Source organism: Triticum dicoccoides, chromosome 5B (assembly GCF_002162155.2).
Source record: "Triticum dicoccoides isolate Atlit2015 ecotype Zavitan chromosome 5B, WEW_v2.0, whole genome shotgun sequence".
NCBI classification, from domain to species: domain Eukaryota; kingdom Viridiplantae; phylum Streptophyta; class Magnoliopsida; order Poales; family Poaceae; genus Triticum; species Triticum dicoccoides.
In genome coordinates, this window is record NC_041389.1 from 185,416,965 (window position 1) to 185,432,469 (window position 15,505).

Consider the following 15,505-nt stretch of genomic DNA (forward strand, 5'->3'; position numbering starts at 1 on the left):
CCTCCACATACTACTGTTCAGCCACCGTGACTTTCTCTAGCGTCCACCAGCCACTGTTCATCCACGGCTACTGTTCATCCAGCCTCCACCGGCTACTATTCATCCAGCCTACACAGGATCTTGTTCATCCACCCCCAACCAGCTGGGTGTGGCATACCCAGGCTCAGCCTCCTCGGGGTCCTTTTCATCCAAGGGCAACTGCCTACTACCATGGGGTCCTATTCATCGAGTGTCAACCGCCTACGCATGACCGGGGTCCTGTTCATCCAATCCCCATAGGGAACTGTTCATCCACAGGCAACCAACCAACTAGGTCGACTCAACACATCTCGACTCATTCTACATATCGCGTGCGCGGCAGCAACATGCACTGTTCATCAAGAGGCAAACCCAACGCATCGGGTGGCTATGTCTCGTACGGTGACTCAATCGGCTTTAGTATAAGTAGCAGCAGCGATTGGTCGCTCAGGTTTAGTTGGCAGCACCAGCGAAGGAATCCCTCGGGTTCAGTTAGCAGCCAAGGGATCGATCGACTTCAGTACGTAGTGGGATGAGGTTCAAATCTATCATTACTGTAGGGCCATTAGAGGTTCTCGAGCATTCGCACATTTCATCGGCACCACCGACTGCACCTTTGCTATGGTGGAGAGCAGGAAGAATGCCACTGTGCTTTATGATTCGGCCATCTAGTGCAAAAATCTCGTCGACATCCAGAAGCAATACAAGATCATCGGCAACGGGCATGGGAAGGACTCCATAGTTGACCTCACCGCGGCCATCATCGACCCCTGCTACGCCAACATGAAAGAAGATGTGGATATGAAGGACCTGAACACGTGGGAGGTACCTCTGAATCTAATGCGGCTAAGGACGCATACGCATACTACGACATGTATAGGCAGATCTTGGACATGAGGGCGTGTCTACTTCCCCTAACCGAGGAGTACACAGACAAGCGCATCATCATGATCAAGCGTGCCAGGCAGGTCTAGATGGTGTACTTTATCTATTTAAGCACTTTTATCATCTGAGTGTTTCACGCATTAGCCTATGTGTCCTAATTATCTGTTTTATCAAAAATATTTCCTCTAAGAACCCATTAACATGTTTGCCTTTTTTTGAGTGGCTATTTTCTTATGTATGTAACTAATTCACTGGGCTGCTGTGCTTTGAATCTCTCTCCTCCCAACATATTCCCCTTCTTAGGTTGACCCAGCAGGTCTCGTACACAGACATCTGGGACCAACCACCTTTCCATTTGTATTTCTTTATTTTTTTCAACCTTTCGTCCCCGCCCGACAACTGATGGCGACACTATGGCGCTCGCCTTGTTGACCCATCCTATTCGATGGCGCTGGCCAGGCCATCCATCTACTCCCACACATTCTCCGGCGGCGGCGGCTCCACCGGCCCATCCCGCACCTGCGCAAGTCAACCCTCGTACTCCCCTTTGCCCGTGTCTTCCCCGGCTCCAGCTTGTTCCGGTCTGAGGTCTCGACGTCGTCCTCCACCTTGGTGCTCTCTTCGTGGCGCCGCCATCTGTCATTCCCAACATAGTTAACAAACGAGAGGAATCGGGAGACGACTATTCATCGAGAGGCTGATAGGTTGGGCCCACCAGGTCCATGGCCCAGGTTTTGTTGTTTAAATTGCGCAGCCCATGACATGCAGACACAGTTGATCCTGCAGGTTTCAACTTTTTTGGGGGGTCCAGCGGGTATCAAGCGGCCTTTGGGCCTCCCAACCTAGCTTGTTTATAACATCAACAACCCAAGTAATGTTTTTTTAATACAACGCGTAGCTCAGTTCTATTTTTCTATAAGAATGCCAAACTGAACCTATTTTTTCCCTTCTATAATAGTATATATATATGTATATTTATATTTTATTTCATTACACACATATATAATAGAAACAACGTAATGTTCTGTTTAACCTGTCATTCGTCCAACCTATGTATAGACGTTCCCAACTCCTTTATATTTCTTTATTATTAATCATATATATAAATTTTCTCCCACTTTCTTTCTTTGATGTAATCTGATTTCTCGCCAGTGCTTTTCCCTGGAACGACTCAACTATCCCATATCTAGCCCAAAAAATAATAATACCCCACGCCCTATTAACTCGTCAAATTAAAATTATATTTTGTTTGGTAATCAAAATTTCTCATAAAATAATAATAATAATAATAATAATAATAATAATAATAATAATTTTTAACAAAAAGTTAGCAAGTTAATTCCTGGTGATTGTGTACATAAGGTTGCAAAGATTTTACTGACCAATGTAGTAACAGAAGTGCAATCACATGTTTATGTTTTTATAACATTTCTCCGTCCAGCCCAACATGATATTTTCACCCAGCCCAACAAGTCCATGGATTTCAAAAAAATGCAAATGGGATTTAAATTCCAATGTACTATATAATTGGGCTGCATAGACGCTAAATCATAGTTTCACCCAGCCCACCAAATGGACTGGTTGACATGTGGGCCAATAGGTAGAAGGCTAAGCACTTCCACAAATAAACAAAGGTCGAAGCCTAAGCAAGGCGTTGGATTTACATACAACGGCCGACATTCTTCTTGAATCTCTCGTCTTCTTCATCCAGCGCTGCCGGGACCACCTACTTGAACCTTCGGCATCCAGTGGCGCTGCTTCGCGCACCTCGCAGCGAAACACTACCCCACCGACAGCCAAACCATCCCTCTAGTCCTCTGCACCTCTTGTTATTCTCTGCGGAGTGTAGGCCCACCCCGCACCCGAACTAGTCAAGTTATGCACTCCTCTCCGCCTGCGACTCCATTGTCTCGTCTTCCCCATCTCCGGGTCGTTGCTGCCTGGGACCTCACCATCGTCCACTGGCCTTGGTGTGCTCGTCACGGCGTGGTCAACATGGTCAACAAACTAGAGTCATCGGAAGATGACTGTACGTGGAGAGGCGGATAGTGGGGATGCACCACGCCCATGGACGCATGCATGCAACTACATCCTTTTTACATGGAAAAATAATGTTTTCTCCCCTTGACAGCTGGGACCCATCAGCTACATCTTCGCATGCAAGGAAGTGCATCCTTATTACGGGCAAAAAATGATTCCCCCCCCCAACAGGTGGGACGCACCAGCTATATCTCCGCATTCAAGGAAGTGCCTCCTTATCCTCCCTGATAGCTGGGACCCAACCGGCTGAACCGTATGTAGGGTTGTCTGTCTGGTCGCGAACGTGTGCGTACATTCTGGTCGATCGGTCCCTCTGCAAGGATGAACCATGGCCGAGCAAGGAGCGACACGTGTGTCATAGCAGTTCACGCATTCATGTCTAAATTGTGTACATGTACAAAAAACCACGCTGCAAGAATCTAAATACGGCTACGTACTTACATATGGGCGGGGTCTCGAACGCGTACAACGACGGCATCATGTTCATCCGTAGCCAACTGGCTGGGTCGGATCGGAGGGAACCGCGTTGTGTTCATCGGGAACCAAACGACTCAGTCGGAACTCGTCCTATGCATCGGGAGCCAACCCGGCTTGGACGAAATAGAAGAAACAGGGTCCTATTCATCGACTCGGGGTATCATGTCCTGCAAAACAGAGGAAACGGAGTTCTCTTCGACCGCCTACAGTTGAAATGGGGTCATGTTCATCAGGGGAGGTCCGACGTACCACGGAACGGAGGAACACACTTCTCTTCGACCGCCTATGGTTGAAACAAAGTACTGTTCATCAAGAGGGGTCTGGTGTACCGCAAAATGGAGGAAACGGACTTTTCTTCCAGCTCCTATGGTCAAAATGAGGTCATGTTCATCCAGACGGGTGTGGTGTACCACAAAACGGGACTCCACAGGATATGGGTCATCCACTGTTAACTTCCTCCAGCCTCCACCTGCTACTATTCATCCACCACGACTTCCTCTAGCCTCCACCAGCCACTGTTCATCCACGGGTACTGTTCATCCAGCCTTCATCGGCTACTGTTCATCCAGCCTCCATGGGATCCAGTTCATCCACCCCCAACCGGCTGGGTGTGGCGTACCGCACCATGGACTTCTCAGGGTCTTGTTCATCTAGGGGCAACAGCCTACTACCACGGGGTCCTGGTCATCAAGCAGCAACCACCTACACACAGCCGGGTCCTGTTCATCCAACCCCCATAGAGAACTATTTATCCACAGACAACCAACCAGCTAGGTCGACTCACCATGTCTCTACTTGTTCTACGTATCGCGTGCGTGGCAGCAACAGGCACTATTCATTGAGAGGCAAACCCAACACACCAGGTGGCTACGTCTCATACGGGGGCTTGATCATCTATAGTATAAGCAGCAACATCGATCGATCGCTCAGGTTCAGTTAGCAGCACCAACAAAGGAATTGCTTGGGTTCAATTAGCAGCGAAGGGATAGATCGACTTCAGTATGTAGTGGGATCGACCACTCGGGTTGAGTAAGTGAACACCTCACTCGGGTTTAGTTAGCAAGCACCTCAAACAACAATCGTGCATACGGGAGAAACACACAAACCACACTGCATCGCTCGGCCCCAACCACTCACCGTAATCGGGAACTCCGAAACTTTCGTTGCCCTTACTTCGACCACAATTTTTTATGTCATGGTCAGATGAAAGAATGTCATGCAGGTGCGTCCCCTACCCACCCAGGACGAAAAGCCCATTTTCTGTGATGATTTTTTGTCATAGAAGTAGGAGCCCACCACATATATTATGATACATGTTTTTGTCACAATTATCATCATAGAAGTGTCATAAGCATGACATAAAAAGTTTTTGTTCGGGCCATAATGTCACGGATGTGTCTTTTTTGTAGTTTTGAGAGTGAGCCTCATACATTCGACCACGACTCGCTTGTACATCACATTTTTTCATACTTCGACTTTTTGAAGGATGCACAAAGACATGCTTTCGAGGTGATATCCTTCTCTCTTGAGAACCCCGACACCATTAGCATGAATATTGGGGATCATACTTCATGTGTTGCTTGCACCATAACACTTTGTACACATACTAGAGATCTTGCTTCGATTGTCATTGCCACATTGCCATACCTCATGACATATATGCCTTGTGTGTTGCATCCGATTCGTGGATTACTTGCATATATCATACGCTTGGTTGCAACAATGTCATCCCTTCACATATGCCATGCCCCATTGATTGCTACATGTTTGCCTTGATTGCCTCACACATGATGAACAGTTGCTCTTTCCATTGTGTTGAGTGCCATGCTATTTTCACTACACCCTATGCACGTTTGCTTGGAATGTCTTGCACTTGAACCATGTGTTTAGACACTTCATTTTATTTGGGAATGCTTCCTATGCCTACCATAGACCTTTCATTGAGCGCTTTTATTGTTCCATGTTGTTATGTTATCATTCTTTGATGTTTTACAATCATTTTATAGCAGATTTATATTATTTTTTGGGACTAAACTATTATCCTGCTCCGTTTTTCCATGAACTTAATACACTAGATGCATGCTGGATAGCGGTCGATGTGTGGAGTAATAGTAGTAGATGTAGGTAGGAGTCAGTCTACTAATGTTGGACGTGATGATGATCATTGCCTGGATATCTTCATGATTATTTGCAGTTCTATCAATTTCCCAACAGTAATTTGTTTACCCACTGTATGCTATTTTTCTCGAGAGAAGGCACTAGTGAAATCTACGCCCCCCGGTTCTTTTCTTAATCCTATTTGCCTTTGAGATCTATTTTTATTTTCTTTTATTTTCAGATCTATTAATCCAAAAACACAAAAATACCTCGCTGAATTTTATTTTCTTTTATTTGTATCTATCAATTTATTACAACTTTCTCCCATCCACGTGCTAATTTTTGGCACCGTTACCCAAAACGGATTGACACCCCCTTTAACATGTCGGGTTGCAAGTATTTGTTCTTTGTGTGCAGGTAGCATTTACATACTGTTGCTTGGTTCTCCTATTGGTTCGATAACCTTGGTCTCATCATTGAGGGAAATACCTACCATTGTTGTGCTGCATCATCCCTTCCTCTTTTGGGGAAATACCGACGTAGTTCAAGCAAACATCAAAAGGAATTCCTAGCGCCGTTGCCGGGGAGAAATCATCAACATCTTCTAGGTTCCTGATCACACATCTCATCTCCTTGCAATTTACATTATATGCATCTCATTTTCCTCTCGCCCACTTCACAAAAAATTTCAGTTTTATTCGCCCTCCTTTTTGTTCGCCGTTTTCTCATCAGATCTGTTTTTGAATGCAACCTTATTGACCACTTTTTGATGTTATGGATAGTTCTTCCTATATTGCATGCACTCCCGAGAACGAGGTTCTCAACTTTAAACAAAGGGAGGGGAGAATTTAAAAGATGCTTGGTATAGGATTTGCAATGCTCATAATAGATCTATCCGTAAGCAATCTACCGTTGTTCTTCTTCCTTGTTTTTATGTTGGTATGACCACTTGGTATAGATTCGTCCTTGATACGATTACGAGTGGGAATTTATTGGTGTGTCCCTCTCTTGATGCTTTTAATGCTATGGGAAATTTAGTGGGTTCACCACCGCTTATGATTAATGAAACAACTTTGACTCTCGAGCATGTTATGGAAAGACTAGATGCTATTGAAAAGAAAATGCTTAATGAAGAACATTTTGAAAACATGGATAAGAAGATGCATAATTTTGCTACTAAATTTGCGTCAAAAGAGGGAGAAGTTTTTAAGTTGTTAAAAGAGAAGGGGACCATAATTCATGAAATAATTGAAGAAATCCCATCTCGGATTGATAAACTGGAAGAAATATTTAGTAATCTAAGTAAGGCTTTTTCTTCCGCCAAAACTATCAAAAAAACTCCGTTAAAAAATGGCAAGATTACTCAAGCCACTAAAAACAAGGGTGCAACTTCCAATAGCAGCAGAGAAGATATTAAGATGATTAGATCCGTCGCATTATGCCTAGCTAGGGGCATAATTTTTTTCCTAGGAGTATTGTCATTGAAATGTTTTATGCTAAATCCTTGAATAATTCTAAGTGTTTGACTGAAGAGTTGGGAACTAAAAATTACAATACTTAGATCTGTCGCATTATGCCTAGCTAGGGTCGTAAAATGAAAGCGCTCGTTGCGAGGCAACCCAACTTGTATTTTTTGCTTTTTAGTTTTCTTGCTGTTTTCTATAAAATACCCAATTATGCCTTTGTTTAGATGTGTTTTTGTGGTTTAAATTAGTGTTTGTGCCAAGAAAAGCATTTGGGATAATTTGGGAGATAGTTGATTTGATCTTGTTGAAAAACAGAAACTTTTGCGCTCAGAAAACTAATTTTTATAAATGACAGAAACGTGATTTTTCTCTGATTTTTTACGCAAGATTTATGCGCAAATTACCGACGTTGTCCTAATTTTCAGAATTTTTGGAGTTATAGAAGTATTCGAAGTTCCCTGATTACTACAGACTGTTCTGTTTTTAACAGATTCTATTTTTGTTGTGTTATGTGCTTGTTTTGATGATTCTATGGTTTCCTTTGAAGAGTTTTTGCCATGGAAAATTTAAAATACAATACATATAATACAATAACAAAATATGAATGGGTTTGCAATAGTACTTAAAGTAGTGATTTGGTTTCTTATACTAACGGATCTCACAACAGTTTCGTTGAGTTTTGCGTGATTGAAGTTTTCAAGTTTTGGGTGATCGCCATGGATGAAGGAATAAGGATTAGCAAAAGTCTAAGCTTGGGGATGCCCTAGGCGCCCCCGAGTGGAATCCCCTCTTTCTTCTAACAACCATCGGTATTTTACTTGGAGCTATATTTTTATTCGTCACATATTATGAGTTTTGCTTGGAGCGTATTGTATGATATGAGTCTTTGCTTGTTTTGATTTGTGTTTTAAGTCATCTATACTTGTTAGACACACCTAGTTTAGGGATCGAAAATTGTGCTACGACTTGTTAGAATTGATCTCTATGCTTCACTTAAACCTTTATGAGCTATGGAATTGCTCTAGTGCTTCACTTATATCTTTTTGTGCACGATGTGCTTTACTATTTTTGAAGAAATGCTCTCATGCTTCACTTAGATTTATTTCAGGGTTAGTAATTTTTTAAGAAATTATCTCTTGCTTCACTTAAGTTATTTTGAGAGAAGAAATGTTCATGCTCATGATCTTCACTTATATTTGTTTGAGCTATCAAAAGCAACATATGAAATTGGTCCTAGAGTGATAGATATTCAAGAGGGATATAATAAAAACTTTCATGAAGATCATTGGACAACATAAACTTGATTCTTTGTAATAGTTTTGAGATATGATGATAGTGATATGTGAGTCATGTTGATGAGTAATTATGCTTTAGTAAGAATATTAGTGTTAAGGTCTGTGATTCCCTATGCAAGCACGAATGCCAATAGTTATGCAATGAAGTTACATCCTACTTGTGGTGCATTATTCAGTGTTAGTTATGCTTAATGCTCTCTTATGAGATTTTTCGTTTCTTGGTTGGATGCTTCCCTATCTTTTGCTAGCCTTCATTGTAACTAAGTATGACCACTGCTTGTGCATCCAGAATCCTTTAAACCAGTTTCTGCCACATGAGCCCACTATACCTACCTATCCGCTGTATTCTTTTGTCGTTCTAAGCAAGTTTGTATGTCCCATCTCTATATTTCAAAATAAATTTCTCTTTTGTGTGCTCGTACTACTCATGAAACGGTAGGGTGTGGCTGATATATTTCCATGCTAGATATGTTATTCTCAAGATGAGTGTTTATTCACTTGTCATTGCATGAGAGTACGACAAAGGTATTAGGGATTTCCAGTCCCGAAATGAAAAATGAATTTACTTTATGTTGTCAAATAATAAATTCCTTGGAAAGTGTTGGTATGGAAGGCACCTGTGGATACAGTTAGCCATGGAAAGTGAAGGTATTGTGGAAAAAGGAATAAACTTTCTTTTCTGTTTGGGAACCGCCTATGATATATCTAGCATGGGAAATATTGGGAACTACTCAATAGTTTTCGTTGACAGGAAAAGAATGCCACCCAAAATGTTTTATCTCTACTTTTTTGGCTTTGAGCTCTAGTACCTCTACAAATCCCTAGTTCCCTCTGCGAAGGGCCTTTCTTTTACTTCATGTAATTTTTATTTTTACTTGAGTCTCCATATTCTCTTATAAATCACCAACTAAGGGGCACTACGATCGTACTTGAGCATTGGGTGTAGCTAATATGCGAGTGTGTTTCATGAATGGATCAATGATTGACCATAATGGGCTATGGATAACTTGCTTTAGTGCTGATATTTTGAAATACATGGTTTCCTGTTTATATGCTTGAGTATTAAAGTCTTCATGTCAAAACTAGACTATTGCTTTGAACCATATAAAAGTCCAAATGTCCATGCTACAAAGAAAAGAATATGTGATGAAACATGTTAGGCAGCATTCTCACATCAATGCTTGCTATGACCTCGAGGTAGATGCTTGTTCTCTTGTAACACATATTTACATCACTACCTCACATTTGCATGCTTAGCCTTATAGATTGCTATTACTTCTTGCCTTTGAGCAGGATGCCTTTGATTGTGCTCAATTGATATGCTTGCACGACATGCCACTATCCTTGTCACACCATATGATATGCTTGATGACGACACTTGTTGGGTGAATCACCACTTGAATGCTTGGTTTTGCACTAACGCTAACCACATTTGTTTTTGCAAGTGTTTGTTGTCCTTGCTCCTTTTGAAGGAATCACAAGATGGTGCGACATTGGAGAGTGCCCTTTTTGAGCGTCAAGATGATGAATGCTTGGTGATCTTCCACTTCTACACAATGATGCCATCTGTTTCCCATGGTGATTTGGTGTTCATCCGAGGTCAGATCTTTCCCAAGGGGGAGGGGATGATGCAGAGCATCCTATGGACATCACCATGTCAAGAGTCCGTTTGGCAAGTGACATATGTGACCTCTAATTCACATACATAAAGGTGAATCATCTTCGTTACACGTGTTCACTTGACCCCTTCGAGGATGGTATACTACTTGACATTCCTCTCATGTGCATGCAGAGGTATTGCCGGAGCTTCACGAACACTACTGCAGGAATGTGAAAGTATCGAGAAGAGGTGTCTAGAGGGACGGGGGTGATTAGACACTCAACAAGTAAAGGTGGCAGTTTTTAAGTTCTTCACATTGAGGTTGTAGATTAGCACAATTTTAAGCATTCCCAACACACCTCAAGCAAGCATAGCAAGAGTACAAGCAGCGGAAATAGTAAAGCATGCTAGTTGCACGAAAGTAAAGGGATGGGATTCGAGTGTGCAAACGCAATGAGGACACAGAGATTTTTGGCGTGGTTCTGATAGGTGGTGCTATCGTACATCCACATTGATGGAGTGTCGGAGTAAATGACCTCGGGTAGCCTAATTGGCTCCCCTGGCTCTTCAAGAAATATTAGGCCGACTGCACCCTCAACATCCTTCTCCAGGCCGGCTGTCCTGCCGGCCGGCTGCCAGAAGGCGGCAAGGCTCTGCAAGCCCTCTCATCAAGGGCCGACTCCTAGCAGCCGGCCATCATAAGGCCGACTCCTAGCAGGCGGCCAGGCCCGCACCCTCAAAGTTTGCACCCACATAAAGGCGATAGGATGGGTCGTGGCTATAGTGAAGCCTGCCACCCCCGAATCCCATAGCAAGTGTGGCCACAGTACGCCGTACGGGGCGGTCACTCCCCGTCTGGTGCGGCACTGTTGCCATGTTGACCATGACATCACCCGCGACAGCCATCAGTATGGCCCGCAGGCGGCGGGCCCCTCTGGCCAGAGAGATACCAGAAGGCGGCAAAGCTTCCCCAGTCGGCCTGGGGGGAAGCCGGCTCCCAACAGTCGGCACACCACAACCTAGAAGTTTGTGCACCATTAAGCAGATGAGACGGGGTAAGGCTACAGTGAAAGCCCACCAGGCGGCGGCACTGTAGCCATGCTTACCCCGACAAAGCCATCGTCACCAAGAGTAAGGCCACATTAACCAGCAACCGACAGGACCCCCAGGCGATGGGCCTAGCCTGTCGACCAGGAGGCCTGCAGCCGGCGGGACCCACCAGTCAGCAGGCCCCAGCGACCGGTGGAGAAGCCGGCGACTACAGACACTGACGGCCCGGACCCGCATCCAGCCGGATTACCATTGTACCCCTGGGGGGTAGGCCTATATAAACCCCCAGGGCACCCATGCAAAGGGTTGATCTCTTAGATTTTTAGACACCACATAAATAAGAGAGGAGAGCTAGCCTTCCCCTTCTTCTTCCTCTAGCCAAACAGCTCAAGGAGCCTCTTGTAGGTACTTGTCTTGATCTAGTGATCATGCGGAGACCCCGCAGAGCAGGACAAGGGGTGTTATCTCCAAGGACAGCCCCGAACCTGGGTAAGATTCGCCGGCGTGCATGTCTTCGCCTTATCCCGTTTCCACGCACCGGTGATGTCTTACTGGCTCCCACAATGATAAGCTACCAGTTGGCATATGTTGCACCTACCACCCGACATGGAGACTTCAACCCACGAAGGGTAATGGTTGCGCGAGTCCATGAAGGGCTCCACCCACAAAGGGTCCACAAATAAGCAACCTTGTCTATCCCACCATGGCCATCGCCCACGAAGGACTTACCTCACTTGGGTATATCTTCACGTAGTAGGCGATATCCTTGCCCTTACAAACTCCTTGGTTCAACTCCACAATCTTGACGGAGGCTCCCAAGTGACACCTAACCAATCTAGGAGGCACCACTCTCGAAAAGGTAATAGATGGTGTGTTGATGATTAACTCCTTGCTCTTGTGATTCGAATGATAGTCTCCCTGACATTCAACTCTCTCTCACATAGATTTGGCTATGGTGGAAAGATGATTTGAGTGCAAAGCAACTTGGGGAAGGCTAGAGATCAAGATTCTTGTGGTTGGATGTGAATGTCTTGGTCTCAGCACATGAGTAGGTGGTTCTATATCAGAAAATGAGTAGTGGAAGTGTAGGCACATTCTGATGGCTCTCTCACAAATGGAGAAGGGGGTGGAGGGGTATATATAGGCTCCACACAAAATCTAACCGTTCCACACTTTTTACCCAACTCGGTCAGACCGAATAGAGAAACTCGGTGGGACCGATTTAGTTCAAAATGTGAACATTAGGAATCTCGGTCGGACTGACAAGATCAACTCAGTGGGACCAATGTGCTAGAGCTAGGGAAAAACCTCATCTCGGTGAGACCGATCGCATGAACTCGGTGAGACCGATTTCAGCAATCAATCAAAAAGAGAGTTGGTCAAGCAAACTCGGTGGGACCGATCACTCATTTCGGTGAGACCAAAATGTTACGAAGAGGAAACAGAGAGTTTGCTAAGCCATCTCGGTGGTACTGAGAGCCATATCGGTGTGACCGAATTGATTAGGGTTTCTGGCTATGGCTATGTCAAGTGAACTCGGTGGCATTGGATAGATCAAATCGGTGGGGCCGAGTTTGACTTCAGGTTTTGGACATATGTGGTAATGAGAAAGTGGTTGAGGGTTTTGGAGCAATATGACTAAGAACTTTGAGCATGCAAGCCATTAAGAAACACCTCGTCCCCTTTTAATAGTATTGGCTTTCCTATGGATTCAATGTGATCTTGGATCACTAAAATGAAAAAGAAGAGTCTGGAGCCTTTGCCAATCTTGGTCCTTAGAATTTTGAAGGGATTCCACATTCTGTTGTTCTTGCCACTCCGTTGTTGAACTCATCTGAAATGTACTTGATCAAAACATGAGTCCAACAAGAGATATGTTGACATTAATTACCAAAATCACCCAGGGAGCACTTGTGCTTTCAATCTCCCCCTGTTTGGTAATTGATGACAACATACATCAAAGCTTTAGATAAAGATATGAAGAGTAACAAGTAAAGCTTTGGAAGGACATGTAACATGCATAGCCCCCCCTACATGTATGCAATCATGTAATGATGGAATGTAAGAACATGTGAATGCATAAGCATGTCAGAGCAAGCAATGAGTTACATGAATCTTGGCGATATGCATCAGAGAAAATGATGTATATAGAACAGGTATACCTTCATGTTCATGGATCCTTCTTGCAAATAATATGTGCAGTAGCAGGAGATCATCATGCACATGAGTGTGATGCATATACTTACCTTGTGGTCTTGAGGTGGCTTTGGAAGAGATGAGCTTCAGAAAACAAGGTTATATAACACAAGAACACTCTAAATAAAGCAAGTTCAGGAAACCACAAGAGTACCAAGACTATGATGACATGTAATGAGTGACTACTTAGTACTCTAGTGGATATAAACATGTCCCCAAAGATTAAAGATATGCAATGAAATCCAAAGATTTTATTCCCTAGGATTTGAACTCTTTCTCCCCCTGAATGTGATATTGGATAATGGGAGATGGTAGGGTAAGAGAAAAATCAGAACAAAGAAGGAAAAGAAAATCAGAGCAAGAACCATTAAGGCAAGAAATGGTTCAAACAAATAAAGTCTCAACATGTCTTTCCCCTCTCGAAGACATGTGGCTTGTATCCTCTATGGACAAACAAGCATCTGGGGAGGCTAAGATGTCTTTCTCTCCCATGTGATAAGCTTTTATGTGGTCTCTCTCCCCCCTTTGACATCAATTTCCAAGAAGGGATCTTCTGCAGTATGAGTCAATTAGGTTCGGTCCTTGAGACACATTACAAAGCAACATGTAGATTATGATGCGGGTAGAGGATAAGAATCATTGAGTGGAGCTAGAAAAGATATGCAGAATGCAATTGCAAAAAGTTTTTTGCAGCACTGAAATCGGTAACGCTGGTTCGTTTTTATCGGTGACACCGAGTTGGCGAGGTCACAAATGATCTTGATCGGTGCAACTGAGTTAGACCGTGTCGGTTGAACCGATGATCAATTCACAAGGGTACCTTGTGTTTCAGTTAGACCAATAGGTTAGAATCAGAAAGACCGATTTTAACACAAAGTAAACATTTTGTCAACTCAGCTCACTAGGCAAATAGAATCACTTAAGGATTTGCAAGGAATTTACTAAAAGATTTGCAATGAATTAGAAAAGACATAAATAAGAAGGGATCTAGATGACGTTTTTTTATAAAAGGAAACACAAAGACAGAGATAAACAAAAAAAGCAACAGAAACACTAGAGAACTTCATCTAGAAGGGGTCGGCGACAAAGTCACCTATGTTAGAGTATATTGACTTAGGAGTCAAGTGAAGTCACTTGATCATATGTCATACTCATTGTTTAAGCTCAAAATGGGGTTAACATTTTTCGTTTAAGCATTTTGATGTATTCACATCATGTTGAGTTGCTTTAACTCATGACTTGGGTCAAAGCTTCTCTAAGATGGAATGACATACCTTGGTTTGTGTTGATCTTGGTCATGTAGTTGAACTTGTGTTGGAAGCTCAAGGTTGACGTAGTCCATCAACAGTTGAGAGCATCGCTTGAAGTTTAAGTTCATCTTCCTACATGGGTTAGTCTTGCAAGGAAGAAAACTTGTGTATCCAAAAATGACAAACATGTAACTTGATACCAAATGAAATTTGATATATAGAAATTGTCAAAGGATATGTTGAGTGAGGTCATCCTTCCTTGTATTCCACAACCATATAGTAGAAACTTGGTGATGTAGAGATTCCTTAAGATGTGTGTGACTTGCATTCTCATGGATTTGAGCTCATCCAATTACCTACAAGGGTTAGATAACATGCAAGGGTACAAGTATAGATCCAAGACATATGATCATCATCTTAAGAGAAATATCAAGGATTAGTCATAGAAAGACTCATGCCTTGCATGTATCTAGATGGAGTTCCTACTCCAAGTTTGAACCATCACTGATGTCCAATTAACCTCTCAAATGACAAAACACTTACTCATCAAGCGGTTTGGTGAAAATATCCGCCAATTGCTTATCGGTGCGAACATGCTTAAGATTGATGTCACCTTTAGCAACATGATCTCGAATGAAATGATGTCAAACTTCAATATGCTTAGTCCTAGAACGTTGCACGGGATTATGAGCAATCTTAATACCACTTTCATTATCACAAAGCAATGGAACAAGTTTCACATGTATCCCATAATCTTTAAGAGCTTGGGTCATCCAAAGCAATTGAGCACAACATGATCCAGCAGCAATGTATTCCGCTTTAGAAGTGGATAATGATACTGAGTTTTGTTTCTTGGTGGACCAAGATACAAGAGATCTACCAAGAAATTGACAAGTACCCAAAGTGGATTTTCTATCAACCTTGTCTCCGGCATAGTCCTTGTCTGAGTAGCCAACAAGATCAAAAGAAGAACTCTTAGGATACCAAATGCCAAAGTTTGGTATATGAATTAGGTATCTCACTATCCTTTTCACAGCCTTAAGATGACATTCTTTGTGGGTCGCTTGATATCATGCACACATGCACACACTTATCATAATACCGGGAGAGGAGGCACATAGATATAACAAT